Source organism: Papio anubis, chromosome 9 (assembly GCF_008728515.1).
Source record: "Papio anubis isolate 15944 chromosome 9, Panubis1.0, whole genome shotgun sequence".
NCBI lineage: Eukaryota > Metazoa > Chordata > Mammalia > Primates > Cercopithecidae > Papio > Papio anubis.
Window position 1 is genome coordinate 107,888,804 of NC_044984.1, and position 27,123 is coordinate 107,915,926.

Here is a 27,123-nt window from a genome sequence, read left to right on the forward strand (position 1 = left end):
CTCCTGACCTTGTGATCCACCCGCCTCTGCCTCCCAAAGTGCTGGGATTACAGGCGTAAGCCACTGCGCCCAGCCTGAATATGATTTTTTATAACTTGATTTTCTCCTTTAACAACCTAGCACATACATGGTTGGGTGAGAAAAGTTGCTTATCAGTACATACAGCATGACACCCTTTGTGTCAACACACACATACACCACACATAGGTATTTGTATATGCATAAAAACTATCTGGAAACATACACACAAAATTGTGGTCAGCCATTTCCCTTGAGAAGTTGGATTGGGGCAAAGTGGTAGTAGGGAATAGAAAACTCTGTTTCCATTACACATTTCTGTGCTGTTTGACCTTTTACATCAATCAGGTATTTCTATTTGATTTTAAAAACCAATGAAACAGCACAAACATGCCTTTTTAACAGTTCATTGATAACTACAACACACATCTTTTTTTCTTCAACTTCTATTTTAACTTTAGGGGTACATGTGCAGGACGTGCAGGCTGTCACATAGGTAAACGTGTGCCATGGTGGTTTGCTGCACCAATCAACTCATCACCTAGGTATTAAGACCAGCATGCATTAGCTGTTCTTCTTGATACTCTCCCTGCCCTGACCAGTTCCCTCTGACAGGCCTCAATGTATGTTGTCCCCTGTTATGTGTCCATGTGTTCTCATCATTTACCTTCCACTTATAAATGAGAACATGTGATGTTTGGCTTTCTGTTCCTGCATTAGTTTGCTGATGATAATGACTTCTAACTCCATTTATGTCCCTACAGAGCACATGATCTCATTCCTTTTTATGGCTGCATAGTATTCCATAGTATATATGTGCCACATTTTCTTTATCCAGTCTATCACTGATGGGCATTTAGGGTGATTCCATGTCTTTGCTATTGTGAATAGTGCTGGAATAAATATATGCTTGCATGTATCTTTATAATGAAATGATTTATACTCCTTTGAGTATATTCCCAGTAATGGGATTGCTGGGTCAAATGGTATTTCTGCCTCTAGGTCTTTGAGGAATCACCACACCGTCTTCCACAGTGGTTGAACTAATTTACACTCCCACCAACAGCGTAAGAGTGTTCCGTTTTCTCTGCAACCTCGCCAGCACCTGTTGGTTTTTGACTTTTTAGTAATAGCCATTCTGACTGGCATAAGATGGTATCTCACTGTGGTTTTGATTTGCATTTCTATAATGATAAGGGATGTTGAGCTTTTTTTCATGTTTCTTGGCCGCATGTGTGTCTTCTTTTGAGAATTGTTTGTTCATGTCCTTTGGCCACTTTTTCATGGGGTTGTTTGTTTTTTTTTCTTGTAAATTTGTTTAATTTCTTGTAGACTCTGGATGTTAAACCTTTGTCAGATGAATAGATTGCAAGAATTTTCTCCCATTCTGTAAGTTGTCTGTTCACTCTGATGATAGTTTCTTTGGCTGTGCAGCTCTCTAGCTTAATTAGATCCCATTTGTCAATTTTTGCTTCTTACAACATGAATCTTTAAATATTGCAAGATACTTCATTGCACGATGTACTATGATGAATTTAGCCACTGTTAAGCCATTGTTTAACCATAAATAATGCTGCAATGAACATCTTCCTGTTGTGCTTGAGAAAGGAAGGTTGAGGGGCAGAGTTCTAGGTTCTTCCTTGGCTCAGCTCCTTCAGATGCATTTTATAGCATTATCTAATTTAATCTTTTCAGCAACACTGTGGTTGGATATAACTGTGATCCCCATTGCACAAATTAGGAAAGTGGGACTCCAAGAGACCCAGTAACTTGCTCAAGATCACAGGAGGAATTAGCCAGCATGACAGAGGTGTTAACAAAGAATTAGTTCCTTATTAAGACTTTCTCTCTCAAGCGATCCAAACCATCAAAAGAAAGTGGAAGAGAGAAAAACTCAGCATTTGATTCTCAAACTTAACATGCATGTGACTCACCTGGAATTAGGGTAAAAAGCAAATTCTTAGGGACCGGAGAGGATGAGAGGTAGAAGTTGACTGTGGTATAAGAGGGTAGCATGAAGACTCCTGTGACAAACTGTTCTGTTTCTTGACAATTGTGGGGGTTGCATAAATCTACACGTGACAAACTGACACAGAACCAAATGTACCCACAAATGAGTGTAAACTAAAAGTAAACAAGTAAAACTGGTACAATCTGAATAAGGTGGGCGGATTGGGTCAATGTCAGTTATGTCAATTTTCAGATTGGGATTTATACTAGAGTTTGGCAAGATGTTACCATTGAGGGGACCTGCATGAAGGGTACAGCAGCTTTCTGGATTATATATTACAACTGATTGTGAATCTACAATGACCTCAGGATAAAAAAGTAGGCCCTCAAACCAGATTCTGACTTAGGAGGTCTGGGGTAGAGTCAGGGACTCTGTATGTCTGTATTGGTCCCTAGAGCCAATGCTGTGACAGGCATGCACTCACTTGGATGGTGAATCAGCCCAGTGGCTTCCATGAGCTCAGGCTCAGACAACTGACTGAATATCATGGTTTAAAAAGTACTTGCAAATGATGCTGATGGCCTGTCCCCAGCCAGGGTCTGAAACTGCACCCTACAGTATTTGGAGGTTACTAGTCAGAATCGGTTATAGGGCACTCGAAATGGGGCCAGTCTGAATTGAGGTGTGCCATCAGTGCAGAACACACATTGGGTTTTGAAGACAGTATGAGAGAGAGAATGTAAAATAGTTCATCAGTAATTTTAAATATTTATTTATTGTATGTTGAAATGATATTTTGGAAACATTAGGTTAAATAAAACAGATGTTTAAATTTCTTTTCAGGCCAAGTGCAGTGGCTCATGCCTGTAATCTTAGCACTTCAGGCCAGGTGCTCATGCCTGTAATCTTAGCACTTTGTGAGGCTGAGGCAGGAGGATTGCTTGAGCCCAGGAGTTTGAGACCAGCCTGGGAAGCGTGGCAAGACCCCGTCTCAAAAACAAAAATTATTTCACTTGTCTCATTTTTTTTTCCAAAATGGGGCTATCAGAAAATTTGATGTTGTACTTGTGGCTTGCATTATAGTTTTATCAGATAACTCTAGGCTAGAGCATTGGAAGAAGATGACATCCAGGGAAAAAAAGTGGTGATCAGAGGGGCAGGAGGGGGTCGGTTCATTAGTCAGTCAATAAACAGTTCCTGAACATATGCTATGTGCTCAAGGTGAGACACGCAGCTGTAGACTCTGACATTGTGGAGCTGGCAGTTTAGAGTGGGTAAACCCAGTTATCTGGGGACATACTGAAAACAAGGAGAGGGGCTTTCAGAGAGGAACCAAAGGGCCATGACAGAGTCGGAGTTTGTGGGAATATTGCCACTGACTTTGAACCTGGCCGCAGACTGATGTGTTCCAACAATAAAGTGAATTATGTTCTCTTGTCCAGGCACCGGGCTAAGTCTTGTCTGCATAATGGAATAATCAACCGGACCACCTCACTAGGTAGGTACTGACACCCCATTTTAAAACTGCAAAAGAGAGGCTCAGAGAGGTAAAATGACCTGTCTCAACCGGCACAACTAGAGAGCAGCCAAACAGGTGTGTGAACCCAGCGCTGCCTGACTTCAGATCTGTGTGCTTAACTGCCATGAGATACCACTTTTCTTTGCTCCTGGCTGCAGAAATGCAATATTGCAATGTTACATGCAGATTTATTGTTGCAGGGCTCTCTCTCATGCCAGGTCTCCAAAGGGGAGAAGTAGGCTGCCCAATTCCTGCCCTCTCCTCATGACCTTGCTGGCACCCTCCCCAGCTGATGTCATAGGAAAATTTGACCCATTCCCAAATTCAGCCTCTCCATGTTCAGCAAGCCCCTATCCCCATGCCTGTGGCTACTGGCCAACTCTTGGGTTGGGGGTGAGGCTGCCAGCACTGGGGGACTTGCCCCTGTGGCCAGAGCGAAGTTGGAACTGAAGTCACCTCCACCTCCTCTCCCTTCCTTCCTGCCACCCTCCCAGCTGCCTGCCACAGTCCCCAAGCCATCCCCAGCTTCAGTGCAATTTAATGTCTCACCGAGCTGTCCTTATTTGACAAACAGGTGATTTTTGTTAACGAGGAATAAATGAGATCCACAGGATGGGAGAGGGTGTGCGGCAGCTGGCGTGAGGGCAACATGCGCTGGGTTTATTAAAATAATATCTGGCCACATGCTCAGAACTCAGGGTCCAGGGTGGGGGAGCACCTCGCTTTTCTCCCCACCACCTTCTGCTCCTGCCCAGCCGCCGTCTTGTCCCTGTTCCCTTCCAGCTTCCGAAAGGGTGCCTGTCCCCAGTTTGGGCGGAACAGTTGGCATGGATGGGGGGAGCCTGGAAGACGGAGGTGTGAGAAACTGGGTGTGTGAGTGTGAGTACGTGTATGTGACTGTGTGTGAATGTGATCGCGGGCACTTGCATGCATACGTATGTGAGTGTGTGCAGGGCTGGTCTGTGTGGGAGAGGCAAGTTTAACAGAAAAGAGCAGGAGAGGGTGGGTGGGGGATCTGAAGACAGTGTGCCGGAGACGGGAGGAAGGGAGGCAAACAGGGGCCCAAGGAGGGGAATAGTGGGAGCCTGGGAGCACAGAAGCCCCAAGTGGTGGGGGAGCTCTGGGTTCTGGGATGGCTCTGTGGTTACGGTGGTATGACCTGGGGTGGGTGTTGTCACTCTGTGGGCCTTGGTTTCCCCCACCTGCACAATGAGGGGTTGTGCACAAACCTTTGCCTTGTGCCAGTCCTTCTTGCACTGCTGTTTGATTAGAAAGGAAGACAGCAGAATTGGGAAGGGAAGAGGAGGAGCCACAGGACAGGGGAGACGTTTCCTATTCTAAGGCTGGGGCGTTAAGAGAAAGTGTGGCCCCAACTCCCTAGGGGCAGCTTGGCCACATTTGCACCAAACCTGGATGGTGGATCCTCAGGCAAGAGTGGGAGTGACAGCAAAGTCCGGAACAAAGGAAACAGACAGATGGTGAGAAGGTGAACTTAGGATGGAGCAGGCAGCAGTGGCTTATGCGGGAGGTGTGTCCTGTCCTTTCCATCTCTGGCTTTGCTCATGCTGTTCCCTCTTTGTCCCTTTAAGCCTGGACTCATCCTTAGGCCCGGGCCCACTATACCTCCTTTCTGAGGCTGTCCACTATCTCCCACACCCCACAGTGGACATTACTCCCTTTTTGAGCTCAGGGAGCAGCAAGAGGACCATAGGAGAGGGTGGCATCCTGAAAGGCCTCCTGGGGGAAGTGAGGCCTGAAAGTGAGTTTCGAAGGAGGCAATGGCTCCTGAACTTCAGACAGTCCATACGCTTGTGGATCTGTGCCCACCTGCTCATGACTTTTACTTAACATTGCTTTTGAAGTGGTGTTACATAATAGTTATGGGCAGGTGGGCACAGACCCCAAACGTTTACTTAATATTGCTTACAACGTTTACTTAACATTGCTCTTGAAGTCAGTCAACCCTTTGTGCTTGAGTGGATTTGGAGAGGCAACGTGTACATTACAGTGGCGTGGAAATCCAGCATCACTCAATGGGCTTGTTAACATGTTTTCTACCAGAAATGTATTTTCCTGGGTGACTCATGGTATTAGGACACGTTGGTCCAGGCACAGGGGGAAAAGTGACAGGAATTCCTGAGGCTCCAACTGAGGGCCTGAGCTGAGGCAGGGCAGGGGGCATGGTGGGGGCAGGGCAAGCAGGTCTGTGGGGCCTGGATGCCAGAGGAGAGGGTTGGGCTCCATTCTAGAGGCAACGGGGAGCCAGAGAAGGTTGGAATGGGCATGTCGAAGCAGCCAATGTGCTCCAACCCTCGGGGCAAGGGAGGCTCCCAGTCACCTGAAGGTGTGGGGTGGGGTCTCCTAGGGACAGTGCCACTGCTTCTGGCCTGTCCACTGTGCCCTATGACTGCTCTCACCATTCTCCCTTTCTCTGTTCCTGTCACTCCCTGAGCCTCTTTCTCTTTGAAGTGCCAATCTGTCTGTCTGTGTGTCTTCTCTCATCTCTGTCCTTTTCCCTCTGGGTTCCTGCCGTGTGTACAGCCTCTCCTCCACCAGGCAGGCTGGATCTCTCCTCCTCCTCCTCTCTCACTCCTCTCCCCCTGCTCCCTGGCCAGCCTTTCTCCCTAGTGTCTGTCTTCTGTATCTGCCTTCTCTGTGTCTCTCTGCTTCTCAGTCTCTTCCCATCTTCCTTTCTCTCTGCCTCTCTCTTCCCTCCCTCCCTTAGTCTCTTTGTCCATCTCTGGCTCCCAGGCTGTCTGGATCTAACTCCATGTCTCTCTGTCTTTATGTCTTTCTCTCTTTCTCATAAAACAAGGATGTCCCCCTTCTAGGGACAGTGATCCACCAGCCCCCCCACCCCACAACAACACACTGTCCCTAAATGCACACTAAAACCCTAAATGTCCATGGTGTACCCTCAGCTCATGGGTTCCCACTGCAGCCATCTCATCTAGGAACCCACCCTGTCTTCTTGTGGGCAGAATGAAGTTCACCCTTGACTGTCTTAAGGGCAGCCCCTCTGAGCCCAGGGCACAGCACACAGTAGGTCTTTGGGAGTGGTTTGAAGAGTGACCATGACGGGTACAGCTGTTCAGGCTGGTCCTGCTGTTGTGTGGTTTTATCTCCAAGAAACTCACCCTCCCGGTGTGGAAGGAAGAGAAGCAAACACACACACCCCCCGCCCACCCGGCTCCCCTCACCCTTCCTTGACAGTTTTCCTGTCTCCGGCTGTCTTCCTTCCCATCCATCATTTTCTCTTTTCTGCTCCCTCCTCCAGTCCCACACCTCATCACTCTTACTGACTCCCGGTGCCCTCCCCCAATCTCCATCTCCGTTGGCCCCAGTGCAAACAGTCTGTCCTCCTTGCAGGGATCATAAGTAAGCCAGGGTGATGGGGAGGGCGGTGTCTTGAGAATCAAGAGTAGAGATGATTCCGGGACATGCATAGAACTCTGTTGGTTAATAGCACGGAAGCCTCCCTCTCCCCTCACCTCCAGCCACGTGGAAGGCGGGGAGCAGAATTTCCATCTGATATTTCTCAGGGCTTCCCATCTTAAGTGAGAACCCAATACCAACCTTTAAGAATGATATTCAAAGTTATACCGTGATACTATACTGTAAGAATTTATCCATGCTTAGATCTTTAAGAAGTAATTTATAAAATTTCAATGAAGAATGATCCAAACCCCAACAAAAGCAAAGCTAAACACCCAGGTATAGAAAATAACCTGGAAAGAAATAAGCTATAATATTAATGTTGGTTTTCTTTGAGTGGTGAGACTCTAAGTAAAACACATATACTTTTAAATCTTTTTTCTGTATTTTCCAAATGTTTCTTAGTGAGCCTTTTAAAATTAATTCATTGTTCTCAAGTGGCTACGTTTATCCATGCAGCTGTATATATGCTTAACATTTTGAACACCGATTTAACAGTGCTATTTTGAAAGTACTTTATTCTCGTGTTTACATTTTATTTATTTCTGGAGTAGGTAATACCTTTGTGTGGTTTATAACTCAAAAGCTACCAAGGAAGTATAAAGTGAAACTGCTACCTCTCTCCCTCCCTGGCCACCTGGCTCTCCTTCCTAGAGGGAAACAGTAGCACCTGTTTCTTATGCATGCTTCCAGCGACAACATCATGTTAGGAATTCAGAAACACACATACTCCTTTAAGAATAGAGATGACTCAAGGATTCTGTAGCACCCCTGAGTTTTCCCTTCTGCTTCAGGAGACCTAGTCCTGGGCCAAAGGTTGGAATTTCCCCAGCCCAGACAGGTGGTCTCTCTGGCCAATGTCGTCTTCCAGAACTCTTCCTTCCAGCCCTCCTGGTCTCTCTTCTGGCCAAGACACAAAGTATCCCTTTTTCTTTTTCAAACCTTCTAGTATTCCTGATTACAAAAGCAATGCCTAAATGAAACATTCTGGAAACAGGCAATGTAGAACCTTCACTGTAATTGTACCCTCAGACATAGTCAACAGGAACATCTTTTGGTTAATATTTTGGTGTAGATTGAATGTGTCTCCCAAAATTCATGTGTTGGAAATTTAATCCCTAATGCGACAGAGTTGGGAGTTGGGACTTTTAAGAGATGATTAGGTCTTGAGGGTTCTGTCCTCATGAATAGATTAATGTTGTTAATGTGAGAGTAGGTTTGTTATCAAAGTGAGTTTAGCCCTCTTGTGCTCTCTCTCACTCTCTCACAGCGTGTTGCCTTCTGCTATGTTATGATGCAGCAAGAAGGCCCTCACCAATTGTGGGCCCTTGATCTTGGACTTCCCAGCCTCTAGAATCTTGAGCCAGATACATTTCTGTTCATTATAAATTACCCAGTCTGAGGTACTCTGTTACAGTAGCAGGAAACAGACTAAGATATATTTCCTCAGCATTTTATTCTAGGTGTATACTTTTAGAAAGTGGAGGCGGATGGAGCAGAGTGTGTGGCATTTTCCAATTATTTACTTATTATATCTTCACTTAATTTATCTGTCATGTCAGTACAGAGAAATATACCTCATTAATAAGATCCATTTTTGAGATGCGGTTTGGGGTAAGAGAAGGGAAACCTTTTGTGCTTTGTCTGATGTTCCTTATTTCTTGCTTTTTTTCTTCTTCTTTTTTTTTTCAGGGGCTGGGACTGATGAAGTCTAGAAGGGTGATATTAGCAGCCAAGCTGGGGTACTCAAGGTACTTGATGCCTCACCTGGAAGGAAAGAGACCCAGAGGTCCACAGAGTGGTTGGACAAAGCTCTCCAGACAAGTAGGAAACACTTATTTTGCTAGAAATGATGAAAGGTTGCTTTGGTCCAAGCTAGCAACTGTGGCCCAGGCTTATGGTGGCTCAGTATTAGCTTGAGATGCCTTAAAAAGACTATGCAGCTCACCTCGCTGAACTTTGCATAGACCTCAGGCTGCCAGAGCTGGCTGGGACCTGGGAAATCTCCAGATGAAGATGGCTTTAGAGCCAGGAGACCTTATCTAGTTGCAGCTTGGTGAGACCCATGACACATCCTGCTCCTCCCTGGGCCCCAGTTTCCCATCTGTAAGAAAAAGAGATTGGAGTGGGTGTTAGCATTACATGAGAGCTTAGGAGATGCCAGGTGCTGTGCCAAGTTCTTTACATTCGATGATCTCATTTTACTCCCAGCAACTCAGCAAGGTAGGTACTGTTAGAAGAGGAGCCATGGTTCAAACGGATGAGAGAATTTCCCTGAATGCATCCAAATGATAAACACAGGGGCCAGGATTTGAACCTAGGATTGCCCAACTCCAGAGTCCAACCTCTTGATCCAATGGCCTAAGATTCCATGCCTTAAACTGACTTTCCCATAAAGACAGCCACCAAGGGGACTAGGAATGCGAATGTGACTTTAGTGGGCTTGGGTTTGACTTTCTCTGACATTGTGTTCCTCACAATCTTCTGATGCTCTTGATCTCTTGGAGACTAGGCTTTGGATCCTACTCATTCTTGCATCTCTAGCATCCTATGCATTGCCCTGTGCACAGAAGCACTCAAGAAATATTTGTGAAGTCATTTCTTCGAGCATCTTTTGAACTCCTCTTATATATTGGGCACTGCCCTAGGTGCTAGGGATAAACAATGAAAAATAATAGTGAGAAATAATAATAGTGTTCTTTGTCTTGTGCCAGGTGGTTTGCTAAATGTACATAGGAATGCACACACAATGTCAACTTGTTTATGCCCTCAAACAACCCTACTATGCCCTCAATCTTTATATGAGAAGAAAGTTCAGGGAGGTCAAGAACTTTGTTAAGGGCACACAACTGATAAATAGTAGTGCTGGGATTTAAATATGGGTCTGTCAAGCTCCAAAGTACTCTTTGTCACTAAATCGTATTCTTGGCCAGGCGTGGTGGCTCAAGCCTGTAATCCCAGCACTTTGGGAGGCCGAGACGGGTGGATCACGAGGTCAGGAGATTGAGACCATCCTGGCTAACACAGTGAAACCCCGTCTCTACTAAAAAATATACAAAAAACTAGCTGGGAGAGGTGGCGAGCACCTATAGTCTCAGCTACTTGGGAGGCTGAGGCAGGAGAATGGCATAAACCCGGGAGGTGGAACTTGCAGTGAGCTGAGATCCGGCCACTGCACTCCAGCCTGGGTGACAGAGCGAGACTCTGTCTCAAAAAAAAAAAAAAAAAAAATTGTATTCTTCCATCTTCCCAATCTCTGGCCTCAAGTTACTCACAGATTACTTCAGTAGATAGGATATAGGCACAAGTAACTAGAATAAGAGCTAAGAGGGGGTAGGTACCTTCAGAGAACTGTAGAGAATGAATGAATGATGCAGGTTGTGTGAGCTTAGAAGATGGAGAACCTACTTGTGGTTGGGAAAACAAGAAAGGTTTTAGGAAAACACAGTGGTGTTTGCATTGGACATTGGGAAATAGGTAGGATTTGCAACTGCAAAAATTGCAAGGGAAGAGATCAAGGTGGAGTAAAAGTTCAGAAGTGAGAAATTGCAGAACAGGTGCAAGAAATGTAGGTTGTGAGTTTTTGTGGAGGAAAAGAAGAGACAGGGAAGGAAACAATAATGATTTGGACACAATGTGTCTTATTAACTTAAATAGTTTGTCAGTTGCTTCTTTTGCATTTTGTAGGTAGACAATCATATCACATATATATGTCTCTACCTTTTCAAACACCATACTTCTGTGTTTTTTTTTTTTTTTTCCTTGTCTTATTGCATTGGTTAATACCTGAAGTACAATGTTGAATTGCAGTGGTGATCTTGGGTAACTTCATCCTCATCTTGTATTTAAATGAAAATATTTTAAATATTTCACCAATCTGTATGTCACTTGATGAGATTTCATTAGGAACTGGAGTTGAAACAAATTGTATCTGAGACACTTATGAGCCTCATCAGATTCTCTTGTCTCACCTGCTTCCCAGACCTTAGCTGTTTGCTCAGCCTTAGTCGCCAAAAACAGCCAACTCACTCCACATAGTCTCTTGCAATTCTGCTGTCTAGGGCTGATCAGCATATTAGCCCTGAGTCTCTAGCTTTTCTTGTCACTTTTGGACTTAGGAGAAATATCACAACACAGTGTATGGATTCCCAAGCAGCTGCCAGTGGGGGTGTACGACACAGCCGAGAAATGCAGGGCAGTTAACCCAGGGGAGAATCTTTGACCAAGAGGATCAGAAGATAGGAACGGAGATGATCTGATGAACTCCCTCCTTATTCCTCTGGTGGACTACTCAGAGGCACACCCACGTGGAGGTGCCCTGCAAGGCTAAGCAGCCCAGTGGCTAAACAACCTGCTTTCCTTTCCCAAGAAGCAGTGAGCAGCATAGCAATATATCACCTTGCCTTGTTCTCATCTGCTCCTGCCTTAATTCCTTCTTCTCTCACTCTCACTGCCTTGGGTTTTTACCTTCTAAGAAGTTACTGTTTTCTGGAACCTGGACAAGGATGTTTTCCGTATTCCTATTCAGCATTTATTGAGATAATCATATCATTTTCCTTTAATCTGATAATGTTGTGAATGTCATTGACACTTTGTTCCAAAACATGCTTGTATTCCTGGGATAAACCCAACTTGGTGAGCAGATCTTTTTGCAGGTGTGGAAGAGTCTGTTTTCCATACTGTTGTATACCTTGTGAGTGTGGCTGCGTGTGCACACCTGGCCATACAAAGTACCACAGCTTCTCTCGTTTCCAGCCATGTTTCTCCTCTGCAGATGGAGTCAGGCAGGCTGGCAGCTGGAGATGATGGAGGTGGTGGCAGCAGCTCTGAGGAGAGTGGGAGGGGGAGAGAGTGCAGAAAGGGTGGTAATTAGAAACCAGGCGGTATCACAAATCTCCCAGCCACACTGACACCCGGGGAGAGTGATCACACACTTGGAGTCAGCCCAGACAAGTGTGAAAGCTCTTCACTCCATCTCTAGGCAGTAAGAGGAAGGGGAAGATGAGGGCTTGGGTATCTACAGCCCCACCCCCTGCACTCAACCCAAGAGAGCCATGAGGTCATCACTGCACTCCCCCTCCCTCAGCTGTGACCTGGGTCAGGGAACTGTGACTCAGAGGTGTGGAGGAGCAGCCCAGAACCCTGCAAAGATAAGGCAAAGGTCCTGGGATGATGTGGCCCAGAGAAGGAAAGGTGAGGAAAGACTTCATCATGGCATCCAATCAAGGCTAGGTAGACTTTAACAAGCAAACTCAAACTGACCCTCATCAGAAGTGGCAAAGCATGCTTCCCAAGGTTGAAAAATTAGTCCCTGAGGAAATTGGAAATTAGTATGGGTTGAAAGGCTCCTGTGTGTGTGTACCACACACACACACAAGAGTTAGGTTATTTCTCAACAATCCTGTTGTTTGCTGGATGAGGAAGTGGCAGCTCAGAGAGACTGCTTCCTTGACCCAAGGACACACAGCTCTGCAGTGGTGGAGGGGAGATCTCCCTACTTTGGAAGCCATTCATCTCCCTTTTCCCCTAATAAACAAGTGGAAGCTCTCCCTGTATGGGACAGGTGCTTGGAGGTTCAGGGTGTTTTCAGCAGCAGGGAGGTGCGCAGGTGGTCTTTTGATTCTAAAACAATAAACAAACAGGAATGTAATCCCCCACCCACTGGAGCTAGCTTCTTTTTGGGCCAGTGACTTTTGTTTCAAGGGAATTATAGAACTAGAGAGTCTTCCTCCTTCTCTGGTTGCAGCAATTCTCAACCTGGGAAGGTGGCCAAAGTGAGCAGCCTTCACTGGCCACAGTGTGAGGCTCTATGGGTGATTCAGGTGTGCCCTTTCCTTCCCTTCTCAGGCCGGCTTCCTCCCTACAGTGGACATCTGGTAAGGAGTAGAAAACTGGGGAGGTGGGGTCAGCCCACGGAAGGTTCCCCAGATCAGCCCAAGAATTCACGCTGAGGATCTGTAGTGGGGTGCCCCAGCCTCTCACCGACCTGCTTGTCACTTGGCTCCTGGCTTGTTCTGTTTCCAGAACATTCCGGAATGGCTTCTGGCATGGTGTTACAGGAAAAGAGTCCCGGTCCAGACCCCAAGAGAGGGTTCTTGGATCTCATACAAGAAAGAATTCAGGCGGAGTCCATAGAGTAAAGTGAAAGCAAATTTATTAGGAAAGTAAAGGAATGAAAAATGACTACCCCATAGACAGAGCAGGCCCAAGGGCTGCTGGTTGCCCATTTTTATGATTATGTCTTGATGATTTGCTAAACAAGGGGTGGATTATTCATGCCTCCTCTTTTTTGGCCCTTTTGGGTAACTTCTTGACATTGCCATGGCATTTGTAAACTGTCATGGCACGGGTGGGAGTGTAGCAGTGAAGATGACCAGAGGTCACTCTCATCACCATCTTGGTTTTGGTGGGTTTTGGCCAGCATGTGCCACCATGACTGGCTAATTTTTTTATTTTATTTTTTGTAGGGATGGGGTCTCGCCATGTAACCCAGGATGGTCACAAACTCCTGGGTTTAAGCAATCCTCTCACTTTGGCCTCCCAAAATGGTGGAATTACAGGCATGAGTCACTATGCTCTGCCTTTTCATGACTTAATATATTTCATAACAATAAAAAATTCCCTGAGAGAGGGGCAAAAACAGTGTATTCTTCCTGCTTTTAAAGACAGACTCACCTCAGATCTGGGCTCCTCCTCTAACTAGCTTTATGATCTGGGCATGGTGATCAGTTTGTCTCAGTTTTACTCATCCATAAACTAGGTTCTTACCTCCTGTATTTGCCATTTAAAAATGCTGACAGGGTATGATGACTTACGCCTGCAATCCCAACACTTTGAGAGGCTGATCACTTGAGGCCAGGAGTTCGAGACCAACCTTGCCAACGTGGCGAAACCTGTCTCCACTAAAAATACAAAAATTAGCCAAGCGTGGTGGCACACAACTGTAATCCCAGATACCCAGGAGGCTGAGGCAGGAGAATTACTTGAACCCAGGAGGTGGAGGTTGTAGTGAGCCGAGATTGCATCACTACACCACAGCCTGAGCGACAGAGCAAGTCTCCGTCTCAAAAAAAAATTTTTTTTTAAAATAGTGAGACTGTTTCAAAAAATAAAATAAAAGATGTAGTGCAGTGACTGGGAAAATACTTGGAAAGATCTGAGGAGGAGGTAGTATTAATTCCTTTGTTTCTGTGGCTCCCCCGACCCCTCCCCTTCATCATCCCTGAAGCCCATGGCTCTATGTCTTTGAGGAGGGTCACCACTCAATCTTCAGTGAAGACGCAGCATGTGCATGGATGCTACATACATGTAATGGATTTGCAAAACTAAGGAAGAATTTTTTAAATTTTTGGACACAAGGCAGCCAGCATTGGGGGAGGGAGTTGGAGGCAAGCAGGGCTGTGCACATATGTGTGAATATAAAGACATGCACATGTGTACATGTGACTGTGAATGACTATATGTGTGTAAGCCTGTGTCTAGGCATGTATATAACTGTGTGTGCATGTGTGTGGTCTGTGAGCAGATATGTATCCATGTGCACATTTGATAAGTGTGTGTGTGTGTATGGTGTAGGCATCTTCGCATATGTGATTGTGTATATGTATGTGGTTCTGTGCCTGAAAATATAAGAGTGGATGAGAGAGGTGCACACAAGCACATACATAAGTAAATCTTCGTTCACACATACAGGCATCTGAGTGTGTACCAATGTATATGTATTTGTGATTATGTGCATGCAAGTGTCTATACCCTACTAAAGATATATGTCTGAGTCTCTCTCTCTTCCTCCTTCCCACTTCCCCCACTCCTTTTCCTTCTCCTTTTGCCCAGGTGTGCTGGCCTAAGAATGACCACCTCAGGTGAGCCTCCTGGATCTCTGGCTTTGGGCATTCCCAGTAGGTGGGAGGCAGCTCAAGGCAGGCTCTTAGCAGGTGAAAATCCAGCTCCAGCCCCTGCTGAGCCCCAATGAGAAAGGAATTGCCTGCAGGCTCTTCCCTAATCCTCCAACGGAACCTCCCTCACTTACCTCTCTGTGTGGTAACAAAGGATCTTTCTGCTCTGGTGGTCACATTCCTGACAGCTTAGTTCAGAATGGGGGAAGGGACAGCAGGATTTTGGGGGGCAGTTGGGCAATTTCTGTTGGCCTCAGTTTCCTCCTCTGAGGAACTGACACAGAGTGGGAAGAAGACATGCAGTGGAAGAGTCAGTGGGCAAAACTGTATTGCTGATGTGGTTAAGTATTACCAACCTCTGCACTTGCCCGTTTCAGACTGAGATGTGCTCAGCAAGTGTTTACTGAAAACCTGGTACTGGGGGCCAAAAACCCAGAGATGAAAGGCATTTTTCTATTTTGGGGAGGTGGTGTTGAAAGTGGAGATGGGAAAGGAACCTACGGACACAGATAGCCAGAGTCCTGGTCAGACATGTTCCAGGAGGCAGGTGGGGATTTAAAACCTTTCTGCAGGCCAGGGGCTGTGGCTCACGCCTGTAATCCCAGCACTTTGAGAGGCTGAGGAGGGTGGATCACCTGAGGCCAGGAGTTCGAGACCAGCCTGGCCAACCTGGTGAAACCCCATCTTTACTAAAATTACAAAAATTAGCTGGGCATGGTGGCGGGTGCCTGTAGTCCCAGCTACTCCGGAGGCTGAGGCAGGAGAATCACTTGAACCCAGGAGGCGGAGGTTGCAGTGAGCTGAGATCATGCCATTGCACTCCAGCCTGGGCAACAGGGCAAGACTCTGTCTTAAAAAAACAAAAAACAAAAAAACAAAAACCTTTCTGCAGCTCCATTTCACTGGCCTAATTAACGTCCATATTCTTTGCTGTGGCTTTCAGTGTCCTCTGTTATCGGGGGAGGAATAACTGGAGAAGGTTTCTTGTAGGTGCTGGTATGTTAGAGAGAACTGGACCCTACAGAACAGGTAGAGTTTGGGGAAGTGAAGATATGAGGGAGGGGCCTTCGGAAGATTGCTCATGGCTTAAGAAAGGGCTCAGCTGCTGGACTTTGAGTCTGGTTGGTCGTCAACCAAAAAAATTAGGGTGGTGACAAGGCTGTGCTAGATTCCATGTATTGATACTAGTGCATGGTGGAGAGTGTTCCAGTTGGCAAGGTGACTTCATTCCTGTTACTTTACCTTTTCTTCTCAACCCAGTGAGGCTGAAGTTATTATGTCCATTTGACATTTGAAGAAATGGAAGGAAATAGTAATGACTCACTCCAAGTCTGCACAGGACTCAGGCCAGTGCTCCTTTTTCTACAATACAGCTGCCTGCCCTGCCCCTCTGTGAAAAGAAAGTCCTTGAGATCCCAGGGTTGGGAGATCTCTTGGAGGATGGTGGATTCCTGTTTCTTTTGTTTATACCTGCTTACCTCTTGACTTTGTCATCAAACATCTGTTCCTTAATGTCGTCACTAGGAACATGCTTCTGTTCCTATAAGTTCCCCCATTTATCCAGCCACCCATCCATCCACTCCTCTATTCATCTACATTTTTAGCACTCCTATACATCCACTCATCCATTTATTCATCCTCTTATCTACCTACTCATCTATCCATTCATCCATCCATCCACTCCCCCAACCCACACATCCTACTTTCTCATTCATCTGCCTACTCACTATTCACCCATTCATTTCCCCATCAGTCCATGTATCCATACACCCAATTATCCATCTTTCATCTGTCTATCTATCTATCTATCTATCTATCTATCTATCTATGCATCCATACGTTCATCTATCAATGCCCTCCTGTCTGTTCACTCACTTATCCACCCACATACCCACCAATCTATACTCCCATCCATCCATCCATCCATCCATCCATCCATCCATCCATCCGCCATCCAAATACCACCCATTCACCCATCTACCCATTATCCATTCTTTTATTTTCCCACTTATCCATTTATATACCACTGCCCTCCAACCTGGGCGACAAAGCAAGACCCTGTTTCAAAAAAAAAAAAAGTAGGCGGATGGGGAGAAAAAGAAATAAACATGTATGCAGAGAGAAACAGGAAATGGAATACAGGAGCAATGGAGAGAGACAAATAAATGATCATATATTATGCGGGCGGCGGTGGGTGGGGAGGAAGCGGAGGCTAGAGTGTCCCTAGCGTCACGACCTGTTGCCCTCCCCTGAGCTCCCGAAAGCCCACGGGGCCGCGGCTAAGTTTCCCCGCCTCCCGAGGAGGGACCGAGAAGCCACGAGTCGCCGGTTGGGCGCGGCGCTCCTGGGCTCACCGGGGCGCAGTGGCACTAGCGGCGGCTGCGCGGGCTCGGCCGGCCCCACCATCAATTAAGCGACCGCGGGGTCCGGCGAGCGGCAGCGTCTGTGGAAATTACCTTTTGATTTCTTAATTACATTGTCCTCACCTGCAGCTCAACCCGCCTAGGAGAGGCACACGCCGAGCTCGATTCTCCGGGTGCCATAAATTAGGACGCCAGTCGCCGGCGAGCGCTGGGGGCTTCCAGTACCTCTGAGCGCAGCCCGCAGGTTATTTTTATCTCCCTGGGCACCTCGGCACCTCGGAGGAGCTTCTGCTAATTCACTACCCCGACACCTTCTCATCTCCCCCGCAACCAAACCCAAGTCTATTCCCAGGCGCAGGGGAGCTGGGTTCTCACAGACCTTGGTTCCAAACCCAGCCTCTGCCAGGCCCTGACTGTGTGACCCTGGGCGAGCGCATACACCTCTTAGAGCCTCGGTTTCCCCATCTGTAACATGAGAATAAAACATAGCTCCCATTTGTCTGGAGGGTAAGGCTTAAAGGAACTGTGCCTTGTGAAGGCTTAGTCCCACTAAGCACTCTGATTCATTCGTTTCGTGAGTACACCTTGAGTGCCTACTGTGGATCTAGTGCTATCTAGGCTTTGCAGATAAGGAGATGAACAAAACAGTGTCTGCCTTCTTGAAGTGAGCAATGGTTATGATTTATTATTATTATTATTTTATCATCAAAGAGTTCCAGGGTTTTTGAGACTCTTGGCGGCGGCTGCAGATGGGTGCAGGGAGACATGAAGGTGCTGCTGGGGAGGGCAGGTGAGGATTTAGGGTGGAGGAATTGTCAGATTGGAGTGGAGCTAACCCACAACACAGACACAAAGGCATCCCAGAGATCAAGGCATTTGACAGATGGGAGAGTGACTTCCCCACGCCCGCTCAGGTGCTGGTAGAGTTTGGGTCTGACCTTTCAGTGTCTTCTCTCTCTATAGCTTGGTGATGCGCAAACTGTGGTTCTAGACCAGCAGGATCAGCCTCATGAGAATTTGTTAGAAATGCAGATTCTCAGGCCATACCCCAAGACCTCTGAAATTAGAATCTCTAGGGGTGCATCCAAGGAATCTGTGTTTTGGCAAGCTCTCAAGGGGGGTTTTATGCCCAGGAAGGTTTGAAAAGCACAATGTGGCCAGGTGCGGTGGCTCACACCTGCAATCTTAGCAGGTTTGGGAGGCTGAAGTGGGAGGATCACTCGAGGTCAGGAGTTGGAGACCACCCTGGCCAACATGATGAATCCCCGTCTCTACTAAAAAAATGCAAAAATTAGCCAGGCATGGTGGTGCACGCCTGTAATCCCAGCTACTTGGGAGACTGAGGCAGGAGAATTGCTTGAACCCAGAGGCAGAGATTGCAGTGAGCCAAGATCATACCACTGCCCTCCAGCCTGGGATGACAGAAAAAGAAAAAGAAAAGAAAAGAAAAAAAAAAAAGAAAAGAATTGAATTGCCCTAACAAATGCAGGGTTTCCCTTGTTCACTGCGTTGATCTGGGAAAATGGATCACTGTGCCTCCTTTTATAAGAATTCAAGTTGCACCCAGACTGAGACATCCCATAAGCTATAAACATGTACTTCAGGGGCTCCCAGACCCACTGACGCCTGGGTTAGAGCCTGTGTCATAGCCCAGGCTCACATTGGGGTTACCTGGGAAGACTGAGAAAGTTCAGATTCCTAGGCCCCTCCTCAGACCAATTCAATCTGTATTGCTGGGAGAGGTCCTGAGTGTCAGTCTTCCAAAGCTGTGGGTGATTCTAATGTTCAGGGAGGATTAATAGCAACTGCCAATGCAGAAGCTGATCAGAGTGGGAAGTCAGGAATCTCCATTTCCAAGCCCAGTCCTGCCACCGACTCACTATTTGGGGCCAAATGTGGTATCCCCTTCAGCAGCCGTCTAGGTCATATTCCGTCAGTTTATCAGGTCAGAAGCGATTGGAGGAACATGCAGAAAAGGCAGGTTCTAAATGGGGTCCCCCTCCTAGAATTTGAGCCCTGTGTAGGTTTGAGGTAGGGCCTGAGAACATGCTTTTTATTTTATTTATTCTTTTTTTGAGACAAAGTCTTGCTCTGCCACCCAGGCTGGAGTGCAGTGGTGTAATCATGGCTCACTGTAGCCTCAACTTCCCAGTTTCAATGTGGTCCTCCTGCCTCAGCCTCCCGAGTAGCTGGAACTACAGGTGTACCACCACACCTAGCTAATTTTTGTAGTTTTTGTAGAGACAGATTTGCCCAAGTTGGTCTTGAACTCTTGTGCTCAAGTGATACTCCCTGCCTTGGCCTCCCAAATGCTGAAATTATAGGTGTGAGCCACCCTGCCTGGTGAGAATATGCATTTTAAAAGAGCTGCCAGGTAAACTTTGCTACAAATGTCCACTCTTTGAGAGATTCCATGGGAGCAGCAGAGCAGGCAAGTTAAGGACCTGTTTGAACCCTAACTTCATTTTACATCACAATCCTGGTTGTCTCCTTTCCAATCCCTTCTCTCACCTAATTTAGAGTTATACTTTCTTCCTCTTTTGAGCATGTTTATTTAAACTCCTTTAAATTCATGTTTCTTGATATTTTTAAAATACTAGTTGATAGCCTGGTGCAGTGGCTCATGCCTGAAACCCCAGCACTTTGGGAGGCTGAGTCAGGGGGATGGCTTGAGCCCTGAAGTTTGAGACCAGCCTGGGCAACATGGCGAAACCCTGCCTCTACTAAAAATACAAAAATTAGCTGGGTGTGGTGGCGCCTGCCTGTAGTCCCAGCTGCTTGGGGGGCTGAGGCAGGAGGATTGCTTGAACCCAGGTGGTCGAGGCTGCAGTGAGTCCAGATGGTGCCACTACACTCCAGCCTGGGTGACAAAGTGAGACCCTGTCTCAAATATATATATTAGTGGAGGGAGACACTTTTTTGGGGGGATATAGACGAGAAGGTTCTCCTCCCCAGTATATGTTTATCAAATATTGATCAAAATTCTAAAAAATGCTTCTACTAAGCTCTTGCTTCCTAAGCTCTTGCTTCCAGAAAAGGTGGCATAACGAAGACCAGATTCGTTATCCTGCCAACTGGTAAACCAGACCAAATATTTATTTATTTACTTTTACTTATTTAGTTTTTACTTATTACTTATTTAGTTTTAACTTTTAATTTAGGGTCAGGGGTACATGTACAGATTTGTCAAATAGGTAAACTTGTGTCATGGGGGTTTGATGTTCAGATTATGATGTTGTCACCCAGGTACTAAGCTTAATAATCAATAGTTATTTTTTTCTGATCCTCTCCCTCCTCCCACTGTCCACCCTCAAGTCGGCAATGGTGTCTGTTGTTCCTCTTTCTGTGTCCATGTGTTCTCTTCATCTAGCTCCCACTTATAAGTGAGAACATGTGGCATTTGGTTTTCTGTTCCTGTGTTAGTTTGCTAAAGATAATGGCTTCCATCCATGTTCCTGCAGAATACATGATCTTGTTCTTTTTATGGCTGTGTAGTATTCCATTGTATATGTGGACCACATCTTCTTTAATCCAGTCTATCACTGATGGGCATTTAGATTGATTCAATGTCTTTGCTGTAATGAATAGTGCATGAATGTACATGTGCATCATGCGTCTTTATGGTAGAATTATTTATATTCCTTCGGATTGCTGGGTTGAATGTTAGTCCTGTTTTCAGCTCTTTGAGGAATTGCCACACTGCTTTCCACAATGGTTGAACTAATTTACACTGTCAGCAACAGTGCGTGAGCATTCGCCTTTCTCTGGCAACCTTGCCAGCTCTGTTATTTTTTTGACTTTTTCACAATAACCATTCTGACTGGTGTGAGATGGTATCTCATTATGGTTTTGATTTGCATTTCTCTAGTGGTTAGTGATGTTGAGCTTTTTTCATGTACTTATCGGCTCCATGTATGTTTTCTTTTGAAAAGTGTCTGTGCATGTCCTTTGACTATTTATTTATTTATTTATTTATTTTTGAGATGGAGTCTCGCTGTTGTTGCCCAGGTTGGAGTGCAATGGCATGATCTTGGCTCACTGCAACCTCTGCCTCTCTGCAACCTCTGCCTCTCAGTTTCAAGCAATTCTCAGCCTTCTGAGTAGTTGGGATTATAGGTGTGTGCCACCAGGCCTGCCTAATTTTTTTTTTGTATTCTTAGTAGAGACAGTGTTTCACCATCTTGGCCAGGCTGGTCTCAAACTCCTGACCTCGGGTGATCCGCCTGCCTCGGCCTCCCAAAGTCTGGGATTACAGGCATGAGTCACCACACCCACCCTTTGACCACTTTTTAATGACGCTGTTTGTTTTGTGCTGGTAAATTTCAGACAAAATATTTAAAGGCAACAGTTTTAGGCACTGAACAACAGGCAGTCTAGGTCTGTGTCCCTGAGAGAAGGAAAAAGAGGAGCCCTCTGGGTTTCCAACCCATAGCACAGGGAGGGGTAACCCAAAGAGCTTGAGAACTTCCTGAGTGAACTCAAGATAGAGCTGGGAGTTCAAGGAGTCGAAGTGGGCAGAATTTATGGGGCAGGGGGAACTGGAGACTAGAGGTCTTCCTGGGGAGATAACTCTAGAAATCAGGAGAGGGGTGCTTTTATGTCCTTGGTTCTGGGTTCTGTGCATGTGCCAGAGGTAACTTCCTGAAGCCAAGAAGAGAACCACCAAAAGGAGTAGGTAGAACAATTCCTAGATCTCACATAGGGCTGGGAATAGATCATGTGATCATGGACAACGCTCATAAGAGACCAGCCATGGGGTAGGATCCTCAGAAGAGTACAGCTGTAGGAGTGGGGATAGGTTACCCCTAGATGAAAGGCTGCTGCTTTGACACTGCCCTAAGAAAGCATAAAAACAAGATTTGAAAGCTACAATTGGTTCTAAGTAACTTAACTGTTTGCTAGAAAAAAACTCAACACTATTTAAAGGACTACAACAAAACTGAGCAACCAAAAGTAAAACTGTTTTTCTTATAAGGTTAAATGTACATTTATCGGATCCAGCAGTCCCACACTGAGGTAGTTATCCAAGAGAAATGAAAATGATATTTACACAAAGACTTATGCTGAATTATTATTATTATTTTTTGAGATGGAGTTTCACTCTTGTCACCAAGGCTGGAGTGCAATGGCACGTTCTCGGCTCATTGCAACCTCTGCCTCTTGGGTTTAAGTGATTCTCCTGCCTCAGCCTCCCAAGTAGCTGGGATTACAAGTGCCCACCATCACGCCTGGCTATTTTTGTGTTTTTAGTAGAGATGGAGTTTTACCATGTTGACCAGGGTGGTCTCGAACTCCTGACCTCAGGTGATCCACCCGCCTCCGCCTGCCAAAGTGCTGGGATTACAGGCCTGAGCCACTGTGCCTGGTCTATGCTGAATTTTTTTACAGTGGTTTTACTCAATGTACCTCCAAACTGGGAAGAATTCAAATGTCCACCAATTAGTGAGTGGATATCAAGCAGTGTTACTTCCACATACAAGGGAATGCTACTCAAGAGTAAAAATAAAGTTACTACCGATGTACACCACACCATAGATAAATTTCAAAACCACAGTGCTGAGTGAAATTAGTCAGGAATGAAAGGTTACATAGTATATGATCCCACTGATATAAAATTCTAAAAAAGGCAAAACTATAGTGATGGAAAGTAGAACTTGGTTGCAGGGGGCTGGAGTGGGGTTGGGTGTGGGGTGGGAGAGGGAATGACACCAAAGAAGCATGTTTTCAAGTGATGGAAATCTTCTATTTCATGATTGTAGTGGTGGTGTATAATTTGCCAAAACTCATTGACTTGCACACTTAGAATTGGTTCATTTTATTCTATGCAAATTATACCTCAATAAAGCAGATTAATAAAAATGCTCATGTCCTCTGGCTGCAGAATTTTACTTCTCAGAAGATATCCCAAGGAAATATTCAGAATGTGGATAAGGATTTATGAACAACGATGGCCTTCAAAGAATTGTTTCTTGTGGTGAACAATTATATACAAGCAAAATATCCAGTTGTAGAGGTGGGATGAAATAATGACGATATGTGCATAGGATGGATTGCCAGGCAAATTATTAAAATAATTTAATGACCTGGGAAAAATATGCATGATGCAATACCTGCTGAAAGACAAAACGTGAGATAGGAGGGCAGATACCTGTGTTGAATCCTGGCTCTGCCACACATTTGCTGTGTGATGTTGTGAAAATGCTTAGCCTCTGTAAGCCTTGATTTTCTCATCCTTACAATGGAGATGCCATTAACACCTATTGTACAGGTTGCAGTCGGGATTAAATACAATAACACTAGTAAAATTCTTAGCACTTGGCACATGACAAACATGATAAATGCTGGTGAAGATTATTTGCTATGACCAAAGTGTATAAACGGCAGGACAGTTGTCTAAAATGCTCTGTAAAGGATAACACAGAAATATACGAGCATATTTAGCACAGTCATCTTTGGGCTATGGAAATGTAGTTTATGTTCTTTTTTCTCCTTATACTTGTCTTTATTTTTCAACTGTTCTATAATAAGGATGTGTTACTTGGAGAATCAGAATCAAACCAATAAGCGTTGTAAAGGAGAGTTTCCTTCGCATTCCTGAAATTCTACAAATGTACATAGGAGCATCATTCTAGACACAGAGTATTGATTAGGGAGTATAAGGTGGAGATGAGAGGAATACAAGGATGGGAAAAATATGATTCTTGCTTTCAAAGTGTTAGGTGGGTGTGGTGGCTCATGCCTATAATCCTGGTACTTTGGGAGGGCCAAGTGGGCAGATCACTCGAAGTCAGAAGTTGAGACCAGCTTGTCCAACGTGGTGAAACCCTGTCTCTACTAAAAATTAGCCCAGCGTGGTGGTATGCACCTGTAATCCCAGCTAGTAGCTTCCCTAGTAGGGAGGCTGAGGCAGGAGAATCACTTGAACCCAGGAGGTGGAGGTTGCAGTGAGCTGAGATCGCGACACTGCTTTCCAGCCTGGCTGACAGCGAGACTCTCTCTCAAAACAAACAAACAAACAAACAAACAAAAACAAACAAACAAAACAAACAAACAAAAAACCCAAAGTGTTTGCAACATGTTTGGGTATATGCTATTGTAAAACATAGAAACAAAGAATCCTAACACAAAATGGAAAGGACAAGTGGCAAGATCGGCAGAGGTACAAAAAGTGCTGTGGCAATGCCCTAGAAGGAAATATTGGTGTTGCTTGGGAGCAACGGAGTGGCTTCCCAGAGAATGAGTGATCAAGCTCGGCTGGGAGATGAATGGCACTCCCTGTGGAGGGCACCGTGTGAGCAAAGGTCTGGAGCTGAGAATGTGCAGACCATCTTCAGAGGATGATGAGTTGACCGTTGAGGCTCGATTGCAGGGTGTGTATGATGGAGGAGAGTGGGGAAGATAGAGGCAGCCAAACTCATGAAAGTTCTCGGTTCTAGTTTTGGGGCAGTGACCACGTGTCAGCACTGTTCTGAGCACTTCACATGTGTTTACACTTCTCAACTTACAAAACCCTGAGTCAGGCACTATTTCAAACTCCGTTTTACAGAGAGCAAACCAAGGCATAGACATGGGAGCAGATTCAGTCACACTCCCTGCAGCTAGTAGGTGGCAAAACCAGGACTCAAATCCAGGCAGTGTGGCTCCTGGTCCCTGACTCCTTGACACAGCCCTGCACTGTGGAGATCAGGCTTGGATATTTTCTCTTTGCAATAGGAAGCCATGGATGGTTTCATACAGGAACTAAAAAGTGACATTAGCAAAGACACAATCCTGTTCTTTACATCAGAGTAATTGCTTTCTCTTTCTTTCCTACACAAAAAGATGTTCGGGAAGAAACCAAAGGTGATCTGCTGGCCAGGGGATAGGAGACGTGGATTTAACCCTTCAACTCTGACCCTGAAGGAGAAGCAAGACGTTTCTATTCTGTGTATGGATTTCTTGTCTTAATAAAGATGGAACTGGAAGGAGGAGGAGAAGAAAAGGGAGTGCTTTTAAGTGGGGACAAAAAAAATCCCACAGAACCCTGAAATTTCATCTCAGCCTCAAGTGGAGATTAACCATGCCAAAAATCTGTGTTATTGATAACAATAATGATGACGATTATTATATTTTATTTTTCAATCCTGGTAATTATTGTACATTAAATCATTAGCATTCATTATTCCTACAATGTGTAATTAGGACAATGGTGGATAGATTGCTCTTGACTGTAATGAAGTTTTTTATAATTGTAATTTATTGGCATCAAATTACCTTTCTTAAAATGAATCTGAACATTACATTCTTAATTCTGGGGAGGGGGTGGCAATTATTTTTAATTAATGTTTCTTGTTTGTGCCACGCAGGGGGAGCTGTCTGACCAAGCCAATTCTCTGTGTCTGCAAGGAAGTTAACCAAGAATAGCAAAGGCATTCTTGAATCAGTCATCTATCGCGAAACATTTTCCTTTTTCGTGTCTCCCACCCTGGCTCCATCTCCCCTCCTCCAAGGCAGTGGCCACAGGGAAAAAAAAACCCAACCACTTACCAATATGATTAGCGGTGGAGACGGGAGACGATGATGCAGATTGTTTAAGCCAATTTGTTGCTAGGTTTGAGAAGAATATTTTTTTCTTCCTTCAGAAATGGCTCAATCAGGCCGGGTGCAGTGGCTCACACCTGTAATTCTAGCACTGTGGGAGGCTGAGGTGGGTGGGTGGATGGTTTGAGCCTGGCAGTTCAAGACCAGCCTAGGCAACATCGAAAAACCCTGTCTCTACAAAAAATACAAAAATTAGCTGGGTGTGGTGGTGAGCACCTGTAGTGCCAGCTACTAGGGAGGCTGAGGTGGGAGGATGGCTTGAGCCTGGGAGGTAGATGTTGCAGTGAGCCGAGATCACATCATCGCATTCCAGCCTTGGTGACAGAGACAGACCCTGTCTCAAAAACAAAACAAAACAAAACAAAAAAACCCAGAAAGAAATGGCTCAATTGCCAGCTTCTGTCTTGGGGACTATGTGTGTGTGTGTCAGGTGGGGGTGGTTAGGGAGTGGCTTTTGGTTTTGTTGTCTGTAAATTTTGCTGTGATGATTCATGTAAGATGGCAAGCTCTTCTCTCTCACCACCCCCATCCAACAATTGGCTAAGGTGGCCTCTCCACATGAATCTACCTCTTGTTTCTAGAAAGGCCAAGTGAGAAGTCTTTGGGCACGTGTTTCTACTGTTGTAATATGAAGTTGCCTGTATTTGACTGGGTTTGACCTACAAAAAGGGCAATTTAATGGCTCAAACAAATATATCCACCAGGATGGTAATCAATGAAATAACTCCTTTCCAAAGATGTTGATTAGGAGGGACAGAAAGGCCATTCGTTTTTAGGCAATTGAGTGAGCAAGAGGAGTGTTTGTAAAGAAGGAGCATAAGGAGAGAGGAGGGGGCAGATTGAGGACTACAGAGAGAAGAAGTGGCCTGGAGAGATGGACTGACTTACTCATCACCCATCCTGCACCAAGCATAGGTCAGGTCCTTTCTGTGCACATGTTCGAGGTGATAAGTGGCACTACCCTGGGTCTCTCTGACTTCCAGACACCTGCATTTTCTATTGTTCCAGAAATAGAAATAGCTATCAGTCATTCACATCTTAGACTAGACACAAGACCAGCCCAATGTTTTACCTCCTAAACTTGATCTTGGTTTCCTGGTAAAGGAACATTAGGCTTTGTTGAGCTGAAAGGGAAGTAGTTCTAGATCCTGAAGACTAAGGTTCTACTGCCCCTATTGCCAGACCAAAGGGGCAGATGTCTACTTCATCTGTGATGGTGATGTTCTTCATCCTGGTTTGAACAGGGAGAATTTTGCCTTGTCCAGGAGGGATCTGGTGTCATGTCTGTGCTGAGGTTCCAGGAGAACACACAGCCTTTGATACTCTGTATGTGTAAAGGGCTTGTGACATTTGCAGTTGCCT

General features: G+C 45.5%; 1 long non-coding RNA gene across 1 annotated transcript; it reads left to right on the plus strand.

Moving 5' to 3' along the window:
* Positions 1–14,029: 14,029 nt before the first annotated feature.
* Positions 14,030–25,145, plus strand: LOC116268937. The gene is made up of 2 exons (XR_004176208.1): positions 14,030–15,158; positions 25,003–25,145. It is a non-coding gene; the product is annotated as an uncharacterized LOC116268937 (long non-coding RNA).
* Positions 25,146–27,123: the final 1,978 nt, after the last annotated feature.